A 12,258-nucleotide genomic window follows, 5' to 3' on the forward strand; every position below is an offset into this window, starting at 1 on the left:
GCTCGTGAGCTCTAGAGCACAGGCTCAGTAGTTGTGGTGCATGGGCTTTGTTGCTCCACGGCATGTGGGATCTTCCCAGACCAGGGCTCAAACCCGTGTCCCATGCATTGGCAGGCAGATTCTTAACCATTGTGCCACCAGGGAAGCCCCCAAGCTAATTATTATTATTACAGTTTATCATTTCTTTTGAATAATTGTGGATTTAAATAATTTAAAATTTCCCTTTTAGGTCCAAAAGTTTTAAAGAAAATTATTCTTTTTTTAAATTTTTTAATTGAAGTATAGTTAATTTTCAATGTTGTGCCAATGTCTGCTGTATAGCAGTGACTCAGTTATACACATATGTATATTCTTTTCCATTATAGTTTATTCCAGGATATTGGATGTAGTTCCTTGTGCTATACAGTAGGATCTTGTTGTTTGTCTATTCTAAATGTAATAGTTTGCATCTACCAACCCCAAATTCCCAGTCAATTCCTCTCCCCGCCACCCTTCCGCCTTGGCAATCACAAGTCTGATCTCTATGTAAAGAAAATTATTTTTGATAGTAATCTCTCAAGACCTTAAACAGATTAAATGCTATGTAATTTAAAGTTTTGTTCATGACTCAGGGTCATTAGGAATGTAAATTACTTTGTAATAATTACAACAATTTTAAATGCAAGTAGCTGTTTGTTTCTATACTTGAGATTATTCTAACTGGTGAGTGTAAATTTTTTATGTTTTTAAAAAATTTTATTGTTTTATTGGGGTATAGTTGTTTTACAATGTTTTGTTAGTTTCTACTGTACAGTGAAGTGGAGTTCCCTGTTCTATACAGCAGGTTCTTATTAGTTATCTATTTTATACATATTAGTGTATATATGTCAATCCCAATCTCCCAATTCATCCCACCCCGCCCCTTCCCCTCTTGGGGTCCATACATTTGTTCTCTACATCTGTGTCACTGTTTCTGCCTTGCAAACCAGTTCATCTGCACCATTTTTCTAGATTCCACATATATGCGTTAATATAGGATATTTGTTTTTCTCTTTCTGACTTACTTTACTCTGTATGACAGTCTCTAGGTCCATCCACGTCTCTACAAATGACCCAATTTCATTCCTTTTTATGGCTGAGTAATATTCCATTGTATATATGGACCACGTCTTCTTTATCCATTCATCTGTCGATGGGCATTTAGGTTGCTTCCATGACCTGACTATTGTAAATAGTGCTGCAATGAACATTGGGGTGCATATATCTTTTTGAATTATGATTTTCTCAGGGTATATGCCCAGTAGTAGGATTGATGGGTCATATGATAATTCTATTTTTAGTTTTTTAAGGAACCTCCATACTGTTCTCCATAGTGGCTGTATCAATTTACATTCCCACCAACAATACAAGAGGTTTACCTTTTCTCCACACCCTCTCCAGCATTTATTGCTTGTAGATTTTCTGATGATGCCCATTCTAACTGGTGTGAGGTGATACCTCATTGTAGTTTTGATTTGCATTTCTCTAATAATTAGTGTTGTTTAGCATGTTTTCATGTGGTTTTTTTGCCATCTGTATGTCTTCTTTGGAGAAATGTCTATTTAGGTCTTCTGCCCACTTTTTGACTAGGTTGTTTGTTTTGGTCTTTACTCTCAACATGAGCTTTAATTTTCTGAAGCTGTTAATATGCCAGCACCTAGCAGCAAAACTTTTCTAAGTTGTTACAACTAAAGTGCTACAAACTGATAAACTAGTTAAAAGAGTGAGATAACCATATCAAAAGTATCTGTGAATAGGCTTTGAGTAAAATTCTCAAAATAATGAAGTACTTGAATTTTAGAGCAAAATTTTTTTTTAATTTTATTTATTTATTTCGTTGCGCCAGGTCTTAGTTGCAGCAGGTGGGCTGCTTAGTTGTGGCTCGCAGGCTCCTTACTTGCAGCATGCGGGCTCCTTAGTTGTGGCATGCAAACTCTTAGTTGAGGCATGCATGTGTGATCTAGTTTCCTGACCAGGGATCAAACCTGGGCCCCCTGCATTGAGAGTGCAGAGTCTTAACTGCTGTGCCATCAGGGAAGTCCCAGAGCAAAATTTTTGATACCCCTTTTATTTTATTTTATTTTATTTTATTTTATTTTGTGGTACTCGGGCCTCTCAGTGCTGTGGCCTCTCCCATTGCGGAGCACAGGCTCCGGATGCGCAGGCTCAGTGGCGGGCCCAGCCACTCTGTGGCATGTGGGATCTTCCCGAACTGGGGCACGAACCCGTGTCCCCTGCATTGGCAGGTGGACTCTCAACCACTGCGCCACCAGGGAAGCCCCCGATACCCCTTTTATATCACAACAGTTTTAAAATTTTTACTTATAATTTTCCTTCTTACCGAGTTTCTAGTTATCTTTTACATAGTTAAAATTTCTAAATAATCCTATGAATGTGGATTGTTTTATAATCAGGAAAGAGTACTAAATATGAATGAAAATGCTGAATTATTTCAGTTATATATGATTTAACTGTAATGTTTAAATTCTATAGTTCCTACTCATAAGCTGACTTTAAGCTTTATTCTTTTCTAAACTATCTGTGATTTCTGTTTAAAAAGATTCTGGGGTTTCCCTGTTGGCGCAGTGGTTGAGAGTCCGCCTGCCGATGCCGGGGACGCGGGTTCGTGCCCCGGTCCGGGAGGATCCCGCATGCCGCGGAGTGGCTGGGCCCGTGAGCCATGGCCGCTGGGCCTGCGCATCCGGAGCCTGTGCTCTGCAGCAGGAGAGGCCACAGCAGTGAGAGGCCCGCGTACCGCAAAAAAAAAAAAAAAAAACCCAAAAAAGATTCTGTTTTTAATTGTCTATCTCTTTTTCTTCAAAAATTATTTTAGTGATTTTTTATTTCTCATTTTATATTAAAACTGTTTTGTTGGTGCTCTGAAACTTTCAAAAATCTCCATTGTCTGTAGGACAAAACACAGACTACCAAAACTCTTCTCTAGTGTATTCCCAAATTACCTACCTTCTTTTACCAAGCATATCCCTGTCTAAGCTCTCTTTTCACATCCTATTGGTCAAGAATATGTCATTTTCAGTCCTATTTCCTGGTGAGCTTCTACTAAATTACCTGCCTGTACTAAGTGATTCACTGGTTAGATCCCTTTTCTTTATGAGACCTTTCTTGAGTTCTCCCAGCCCACACAAAACTCTCTCTTCTGTAATTATGTATGACACATTATCCTTACTGCTGATGTAGATCTTGCATGCTGTTTTGGGTTGGCACTCTTTCTAGAGTAACCTTTGGATGATTTTATATATCTATAACACTTAGTACAGTGTTTATCCATAATACCTAGAACAGTGTCTTAGTAGCTACTTGGTAAGGATATAAAAATGGGTGGGTTCTTTTCATTTAAAGTACACACCAATAGTCTACCTGGGAGAGTTCTTGTCCTTTCATGCTGAAGTGGTGTGGGTTCCCTTTTGGCGAGGAATCCTTGCAGGCAGAATACTGTGAGTACACGTTTTTACCAGGAAAGCAAAATACAGACTGCGAGCCAAAACTCAAGTAATTCTGGCCAAAGACATAAATAGCCAAATTCCTTCATAAATAGTTTCCTAGAAGCCATTTGCATTGACTGTGCTTTGCTCCAAACAGCCTCCTTTAAAAGTGTAAATCTTTAAAACTGTGGTGAATCTAATCATTGCAGACAGATAGCTTGGAGTAGTAGTGTTTAACTGTTGGCTAAAATCATCTAGATTATTGCTTCAGTAATTCAGTGCAGTTTGGAAAGTCACAATTCATTTTCTTCAGATATGTGGTTGAAAGTACACATCTTTTTAGAACTGGAGTACCTTCTAATTTCTGAACAGCCTTTCCTCAAGTGTGGAATTTGTTGAACCTAGGGTGCAGAAGTAATTAAAAAAATATGTGAGTGTCATTGTATAGTGATTAAAGAGTCAATGGAAACAGCATTTTTCCTTAATGTGTACATTGATCAGAAAGTTGAATTCCTAAACTGGGTTAAAGACATTCATATCTATAAATACCCATAGGTGTACAATCAAAATCAAATAAACAAGCATTTATTAATTGCAAGCCAAGCCTTACATGGGGTGAAAAGAAATCTAAGCCATAATCTTTGTTTCTTAAAGTTTTCAATCTAAATAAGTAGCTATAGGTAGATAATGTGTTATTTATTGAATGAATTCATGACAGAATAAAGCAGTACATCATACTTGCCAAAGAATGATACAACAAAAATATTATCACCAGAGAGAAAGGGAGAGAAAGTTCCTTCAGGCTGGGATGAGTATAGAAAGCTGTATGAAAGTAAACTCAAAAGTTGTACTTGAAGAATGGGTGGACTTTGAATAAGGGAAGAAGAGAGAAAAAGACATTCTTGGAGATGAGGAATGAGAACAATGTGAACAAGGCCATGGAGTCAAAGCCATTTTAGGAGGAGAGGGAGTAAATTGGTTATTCAGAGAGGTGAAAAATTATAGATTACACTAGGAACGGAGTTTGGAGTCAGATTGTAGAAGAGTGTGAATGCCAGATTAAGGACGACGGACTTAACCTTATAAGCAGTGAGGAGCCATTTAGGGAAGATTTTGATAAAAGAAACAGCTTAATCCAAGTTGAGTTTTAGGAAGATTAATTTGTCAGCTATGTGCCATTTGAAGAAGAAGGCAAAGAGTCAGGGTAATGTGAAGAGGTTTAGAAGACTAATAAAGCAGTTCAAGTGTGAAATAGAACAGAGGACATATGTAATTTTTCTGTTCAGCATCCCCTCTTTTCTGATTCAGTGGTTTAGGTGGAGATGACACCATTCTCCCTCAAGAGCTATAGGTAGGCAGATGACCCTGATGTGCTCAGTTAAAGGAGTCCATTCCTCTGGTCATAATTATTGGTTCATGAATGGGCACACACTCTAAACGGAGCCAATTAGCATTATCTCTAGAGCTTTTTTTGCTAGGCCTATCAGGAAAGATACCCTCTTCTTCAAGGATCCTAACATTGTCAGTGGTCATCTTTCCTGTCACATTGTGTGATTGCCGGCCTCCAAGATGGTCCTCAGTATTCCCTCCTGATGGTCATGTCCTGTATAATCTCCTTCCATATTGTATTAGAGCTGGTCTATATCAGCAGTCCCCAACCTTTTTGGCCCCAGGGACCAGTTTCATGGAAGACAGTTTTTCCACGGACCGGGGTGGATGGTTCCGGAATGATTCAAGCACATTACGTTTATTGTGCACTTTATTTCTATTATTATTACGTTGTAATATGTAATGAAATAATTATACAACTCACCATAATGCAGAATCAGTGGGAGCCCTAAGCTTGTTTTCACTTGCCACTCACTGATAGGGTTTTGATATGAGTCTGCAAGCAATTCATTTATTATGGTCTCTGCAGTCAAACCTCTCTGCTGATGATAATCTATATTTGCAGCCGCTCCCCAGCGCTAGCATCACTGCCTCAGCTCCACCTCAGACCATCAGGCATTAGATTCTCATAAGGAGGGCGCAACCTTAGATCCCTCGCATGCGCAGTTCACAGCAGGATTCATGCTCCTGTGAGAATCCAATGCTACTGCTGATCTGACAGGAGGTGGAGTTCAGGAGGTAATGGGAGCGATGGGAGATGAAGCTTCGCTCGCTCACCTGCTATGCACCTCCTGCTGTGTAGCCTAACAGACCATGGACCGGTACCAGTCCATGGCCCAGGGGTTGGGGACCCCTGGTCTATACGATGAATGAGTATACAGCAGAAGTGATGGTGTATTATCAGTGAAACTGGGTAGGGACAGAAGCTATAGATTCCAAAGTGGAATCAAGTCTTGGTAAATCAAGACACTTTTTAGATGGAAGGGAACACAGAGATTTTTAGTTTGACAAACAGTTGTATCATTAACAGATGTAGCAATGTCTGGAAAGGGGATTTGTTGTTGTTGTGGGAGATGGACAGGAGGAGGTAAAGAAATTATTTTCAGGTTGAGACTCTGGATAGCAGCATTAGGAACCATGGCTGGTATTTATAGAAATAGATTGTCTCACAAAATAGTGAGTTCTCTGTCACTGTATGATTCCTTATTGAGAATGTTAGAGACTGGACTTATTATAATAATATAGCATCTAAAGTCACATCCAAGCAGATGATTTGATTTCTACTAGTTGTTAGACACACACTCAAAAGAAGGGATACTAAAAATAAGTGGAGGCGATAGCCATAATCGCTCCTACCATAGAGCTCTTTACAGTTTTTTCCCTTGTTTCTCACTTGTTGCATCAGGTGAATTATAATCTCTGTTGGATCATACCGAGTTCAGTAGACAGACTGGAACCAGGATCGGGGGACTCGTCACAGCCATCTCTCAACTTTGCAAATTACTTTGGTTCCATTCTCACTTGATTCTGTGCTGTATAAAACTGGCCATCTCAGAAAATACTCAGAAAAACAGAGAAAACCAAAAGATACTCCAGCAAATTGACAAACCTATATGTCTTCTTTCTATTAGAAATGATTTTATGTCCTGTAAATAGCTTTCCTATATTGCTCAATACACTCAAATCCCCCTTTTCCTTAATTTTCTTTTCTTTTTAAAAAAGATATCATCTATTCCTTGTTTCTGAAAAATTTTCCATTTTCTTTAACATAACCCCAAAGCAAACAAAATACATTGCTTGGAGAAAATAAAACAAAAATGTGGAACGAGGAAATTAGACTAGACAATTCTGAAGATTCCTTTTAGCTCATAAATGTAAATAGCAATCTTAGTATTGATATTTTGTATTCAACAGCACTGAACTCCTTTAGTAATAGTTTAAAAAATTTTAAATGACACAATTATACAAACTATGTTTTTCAATACTTTTTCATTAGATTGTTGTAAAATTCTGTGAACATTTAAAAGGCATTTATGGGCTTGAAAAAGCTAACGTGCTTCTCTATTAAGCATCTTATTCATAAGAAGCCAAATCTTGATATTCAATAGGATTTGTGAAAAACAGCAAACAAGGAAGTGGGACAATGAGAAGAAAACAGGTTCATCAGATTCTTGCCTCATTCTCAGCCTCCCTTTACTCCTTACCTTGGATTCACTGAGTACTTTTTCTTTCAAGTCTGGAAAAATCTCTCCTGCTTGCGTGATCTGGTAGATGACTACTCTGGAGATTTATTATTTACTTTGCTTGCATCCAGTTGAATATTTTAATGAAAAATAGAGCCTTCCTTAGAAAATATTTGTTTTGACAAGTGGGAAAGGATTAGCAAAAGCATTGATAATTTGAGTGATTTTATAAAACCACACAGCAGAGTTTTTCATCACTGGAAAGACTTAACATATTAAGGTTTTCTTATGCCATCTAGGAACAACAGAAAGACCAAGCTGATACAATTTTCACTCATCAATTATTTGATGAAAACAAGGGAATTCCCGGTCAGCCATTTTTAAGTACCCTGCAAGGCTAAAGGGGCTATTTGACTTTTAAATTCTGTTGCAAACAAATGCAAACCAAGACCCAAATTGTGGGTCAGTTGGCCTCAAAATTTTCCCTTCTTGATGTTCTTTTCCTGTGTCCCTCCCTGCAGCCTCCCTCCTCTTATTGACAGTTCTTCTTACCATAAGCTCTTATGATATAGAAGGTATTATCTTTCCAGATAAAGGCAGAATGCCAACGTGGGAGGCAGAATTTTGGCAGTATTCTGAATTTTCTGAAAGACAATGTTCATTCTTCTTCCTTTATCCCCTTAGAAGTGAGAAATAAATCTCACTAGCCTTAATGGAACAAATTTAGCTCAGCTCTCAACAAACAATGTGTACTTTTTTTTCTATAGTCACTTCAGGGGAAGATTCCTGAGCCTTCATTGTACAAGACTGTTTTAAAAATATTTTTCTCTTTCTTTTGGTATGACTTGTGCAGTATACAAGTGTAACTGAGTAATAAAATTTTAGTTTTCATGTTGCAAATCTGGCTGCCCTAATTTAAAAGTATATGTTGAATGATGAAAATTAAGCATTTAGTTGCCAAGGGAAAAAGAAAATTCTATCTTAAAATTGTTTAACTACACAAGCTTGGTGTCTTTACCACTCATATTTTCCATCCAGAAAGTTGTCGGGAAAACCATTCCCCCTCTACTAGAGATATTGCACAAACGTAATGAAAACCTAAAATAATTTTGGTTTTCACTGCCCTTTTCTTATGAATTAGTCACAGTTTCTGTTTTATTCCTTGAAAAGAACAAAAGGATGGATTTTGTCAAAAGATTACTATGAAGAAGGAAATGTGGTTTGGGATTGACTAATAGAGATATGAGAATAAGGTAAGATACTAGCTATATGAAAACAATTGGCCTTAAAGAAAATTCAGAAAGACTTGATTTGCCTTGTACAGATAAAGACATATTTCATTTTATAGCCTATGTGATACAGATTTAGGAAACTGTAGTAGGTATGGCATTTAAGTATGCCTAAAACTTAGGCACTAACTGGCTATTCTATATTTGAATTTCAAGTTTTTAAAACAATATTCAATGAATTTTACACTAGATTTACTTTTTGGTAGATTAAAAAATAATTTTTTAAAAGGAAGAAATGGTGTCTCTTAATTTGAAAGCATGTCTCACTATCTTGACTAATCCATGGGATTTTAATGATTATTCTGGGGTTGCTTTTGCTAGAGATATTGCTTAACTTTTATCCATAATGTCCAAGGATCTGAAAACCAAGGAAGTCATGGTGGTGACTGATGGGTGTGTCAGACTGTTTGTGTCTGTCCCGATAGAATGAAGTATTTAGTATTAGTAGTCATGGAACAAGGTCCAGAGGTGAGTTTTCAAGTGGATGTTTTCCCAACACTATTACACACCTCACCCCTTTGGTAACCTGAAGCAAGATCAGATTTACTGCCTTTGGCTGGTGAGCTTGTTAAGCCAAGAATGAGGATTTCTGCAGAGAATAGAGAGATTTGCTCTGTTGTGAGTCTCTGGACTCTTCACCAACCCTTCCAGTGGCACAAATGCACACCCTTCATCACAAAGGAGACCAAACACAAGAGTGTAGAAAGATCAGTGCCAAGCTCTCAGCATGACACAGTGGCTACAAAGTCAAGAAGCCTTGGATCTCAGACCTGTTCTGCCACCTATAAGTGTGTGATTCTGGAACAGCCTCCCCTCTCTGGCCTCAGTGGTGTCTACAAAATGAGATTCATGGGGGATTTATGATATGAACTTACACTACATATTTAGAATAACAGACATTATTTTGGATTAGGAATACGTAGACATTAGAATGTGATCTTATAAACTCTGCTTCTTATGAGAGATGGATTTTGTATGAAAAGTTGGGTGATGGGGTATTAACATTTTGGCACCAGTTCATTGACAGCCAGGATCAGAATAAGTGCCTCGTTCCTGCCAGAATGTGAGGCTTTATGAGGAAAGTGATAATTTTAGTAGCCTTAGTTCATTATTAATGACATCCCTTCTGGCAACACTATCTACTGCCTAGCTTTTTTCTAGAGCCAAATTTTAGGAATATGTGTAACCACCCACTCTCTCTTCAATTGCTTGGAACCTAAATACTTTTCCCTAAAGTAATTAGTCTGTTTTTTCTCTATGGAAGGTTTTGGGATTTTTTTCCTTATCCTTGGTAGCCTGAAAATTCACCAAGTTTGAATAGGTATAGATTCCTGAGCTCCCCCACTCCCTAATTCATCTTAGAAAGCCCTTTGATCTGAAGTCTAGTGTTTTTCTCTAGCTCCAGGAAATTTTCTTTTATATTTATTTTCACATTTCCATTCCATGCTTCTGAGGACTTACATGAGAGGTATTTCAAATTATCTAGATCTCTTTTCCATGTCCCTTAACTTTTCTTTAACATTTTCCTTTTTTTTTTTTTTTTGTACTGCATTCTGGGAGGAGTCCTCAGTTTAGTCTTTTAGTTCTGGAAGTTAGTCCTTAACTATATCTGTTCTGGAATTCAGTTCCTCTACTAATAAATTTCTTTTTCCTTTTTGAATCCTGAATGTAAAGAGTTGTCTAGGGCCATACCACCCTGAATGCGCCCGATCTTGTCTGAGTGTAAAGAGTTGACTTAATTATAACACCTTAGTTCATAGTGCAGTGTTATCATTTGTCCAGGTAAGAATCTTGTTTCACTCATTTATTTTTCTAAACTTCATCCCTGATTTGCATTTTCATTTTCCCCACCACTGTTTCTATTTAGTATATTTGATATGTGTTCTTAAATATGCATGTATTCTTACATGCCCAAAGGTATTTTGTTGTCTTCTGTGTGTGATTTTCTCCTATATTATACAATATTGTGCTATGCAGTTTAAAAAATTTTTGGCAGTAATAGTTTTAATTCCTGAGAACTCCAATTGTTCTCTTTTTTATAGCAGTCATATTTTTGCTCATGAATGTAGTATCGTCTCAAATCTCTCCAAATATATGTTATACTTATTTTAAGGTCTTATTCTGTTGCCCCTATTAATTTTCTGTAGGTTTTAGTTCTGTTATTTGAATCAGATGATCCTTCACAATAGTGTTAATTTTCCTTAAATACTTGGTGAGGATTATCTGTTCTTATTGTTGGTAAGGTCTGTTTCCTTGACCAGATGAGAATCCCTGTTTACTTGTCTTTTAATGCATGTTCCACTTTTGCTGCTAAAGGAAGAGCACAGTGGAATGTGGGCCCAGAGTGCTGCTGTATTAGTTTCCTAGGGCTGCCTTAACAAAGTACCCCAAATTAGGTGGCTTTAAACAATAGAAATTTATTCTCTCACAGTTCTGGAGGCTAAAAGTCCAAAATCAAGGTGTTGGCAAGTCCATACAATCTCCAAGCCCTAGGAGAAGATCCTTCTTTGCTTCTTCCAGCTTCTGGTAGCCCAAGGCACTGCTTGGCTGTGATAGCATAAATCCATGCTCTGCCTTTGTCTTCACATGGTCATCCGCCCTCTGTGTCTATGTGTCTCTTTGTATTCACATGGTGTTTTCCTCTCTCTGTCTCTCTCCTCTTCTTATAAGGACATATAAATCATATTGGATTAAGGGCCCACCATACTTCATTAGAACCTTATCTTAACTAATTATACCTTCAATGACCTGTTTCCAAATAAGTTCGTGTTTTGATGTACTAGGGATTAGGACTTCAACATATCTTTTTGAGGGATACAATTTAACCTGTAACAGTGGGTAAGTAGCTTGTTCACTGAGTAAAAGTGGGCTTCCCATCCTTACCTTGCACATTGTCCCTCTCCATTCCCAGAAGCTACTCTGGGAGTCTCTGCTTCCAGAACACCCAGTTTAGAGACCTGTACATGACAGTTTACCCTAGTGGCAAATGCTAGGATGCCCTTTTTTTTTCCTGCCCTCTGCTGTCACTGTGGAAGTCTTGCTGGACTCTGCTTCCCAGGCCCCAGAACTTAAGCCAGGAGCCTTTCCCAAAGCCTTTTAGCTTGGTTTGTAAATGAGGTGCAGCCAACTGCACAGATCTTTGCTCAAAGCGTTACTGGCTAGATCTTCTGACTGGTCCTTTAATGACTCATCCAATGATTTCTCCAGGACTGATTTGGTTTGATGAGCTCAGAGCATAAAACTCATTCAGGATTTTCTTAGGAACTTTTGCTTCCTTTTGCAATAGCTTCTACTGGGAACTTGTGTTGCAGTTTCTCCTACTCATTTCTCTGTAAATCTGCTTTCTCCCCTCCCCAAACACTATTTGTGTACTGGAAATTCCTCACATTTTCTGGTCCACTGATGCCATGCTTTTCTGTTTTTTTCTGTTTGTTATGGATCCTTCTTTAACCATATCTTTCCTTTAAATGTCAGTGGTATTTAGATGGGAAAGAGATACATGTATGTGTTTACTCTGCCATAAATATATGGTGTAAGGTATTAGTCTAAACTAGGGATAACTAAACTTTTTCTGCAAAGGACCAGAGAGTAAATATTATAGGCTTTGTAGGCTATAAAATCTCTGTTGCAACTACTCAACACTGCTGTTTTAGTGCAAAAGCAGCCTAGACAATATGTAAATGACTGGAAGTGGCTGTGTTTCAATAAAACTTGACTTACAAAAATAGGCAGTGGGCCAGGTTTGACCTATCCCTGAAACCAGTGGTTCTCAAACTTATCATGCATCAGAATCTCTAGAAGGACTTGATAAAACATAGATTGCTCTCCTCACCTCCAGTTTCTGACTCAGTAGGTCTGGAGTGGGGGCGGGGGTGTCCCAGAATTTGCATTTTTAATAAGCTCCCAGGTGATGCTGATACTACTGGTCTGTGAACC

This window comes from Hyperoodon ampullatus, assembly GCF_949752795.1.
Source record: "Hyperoodon ampullatus genome assembly, chromosome: 9".
Lineage (NCBI taxonomy): Eukaryota > Metazoa > Chordata > Mammalia > Artiodactyla > Ziphiidae > Hyperoodon > Hyperoodon ampullatus.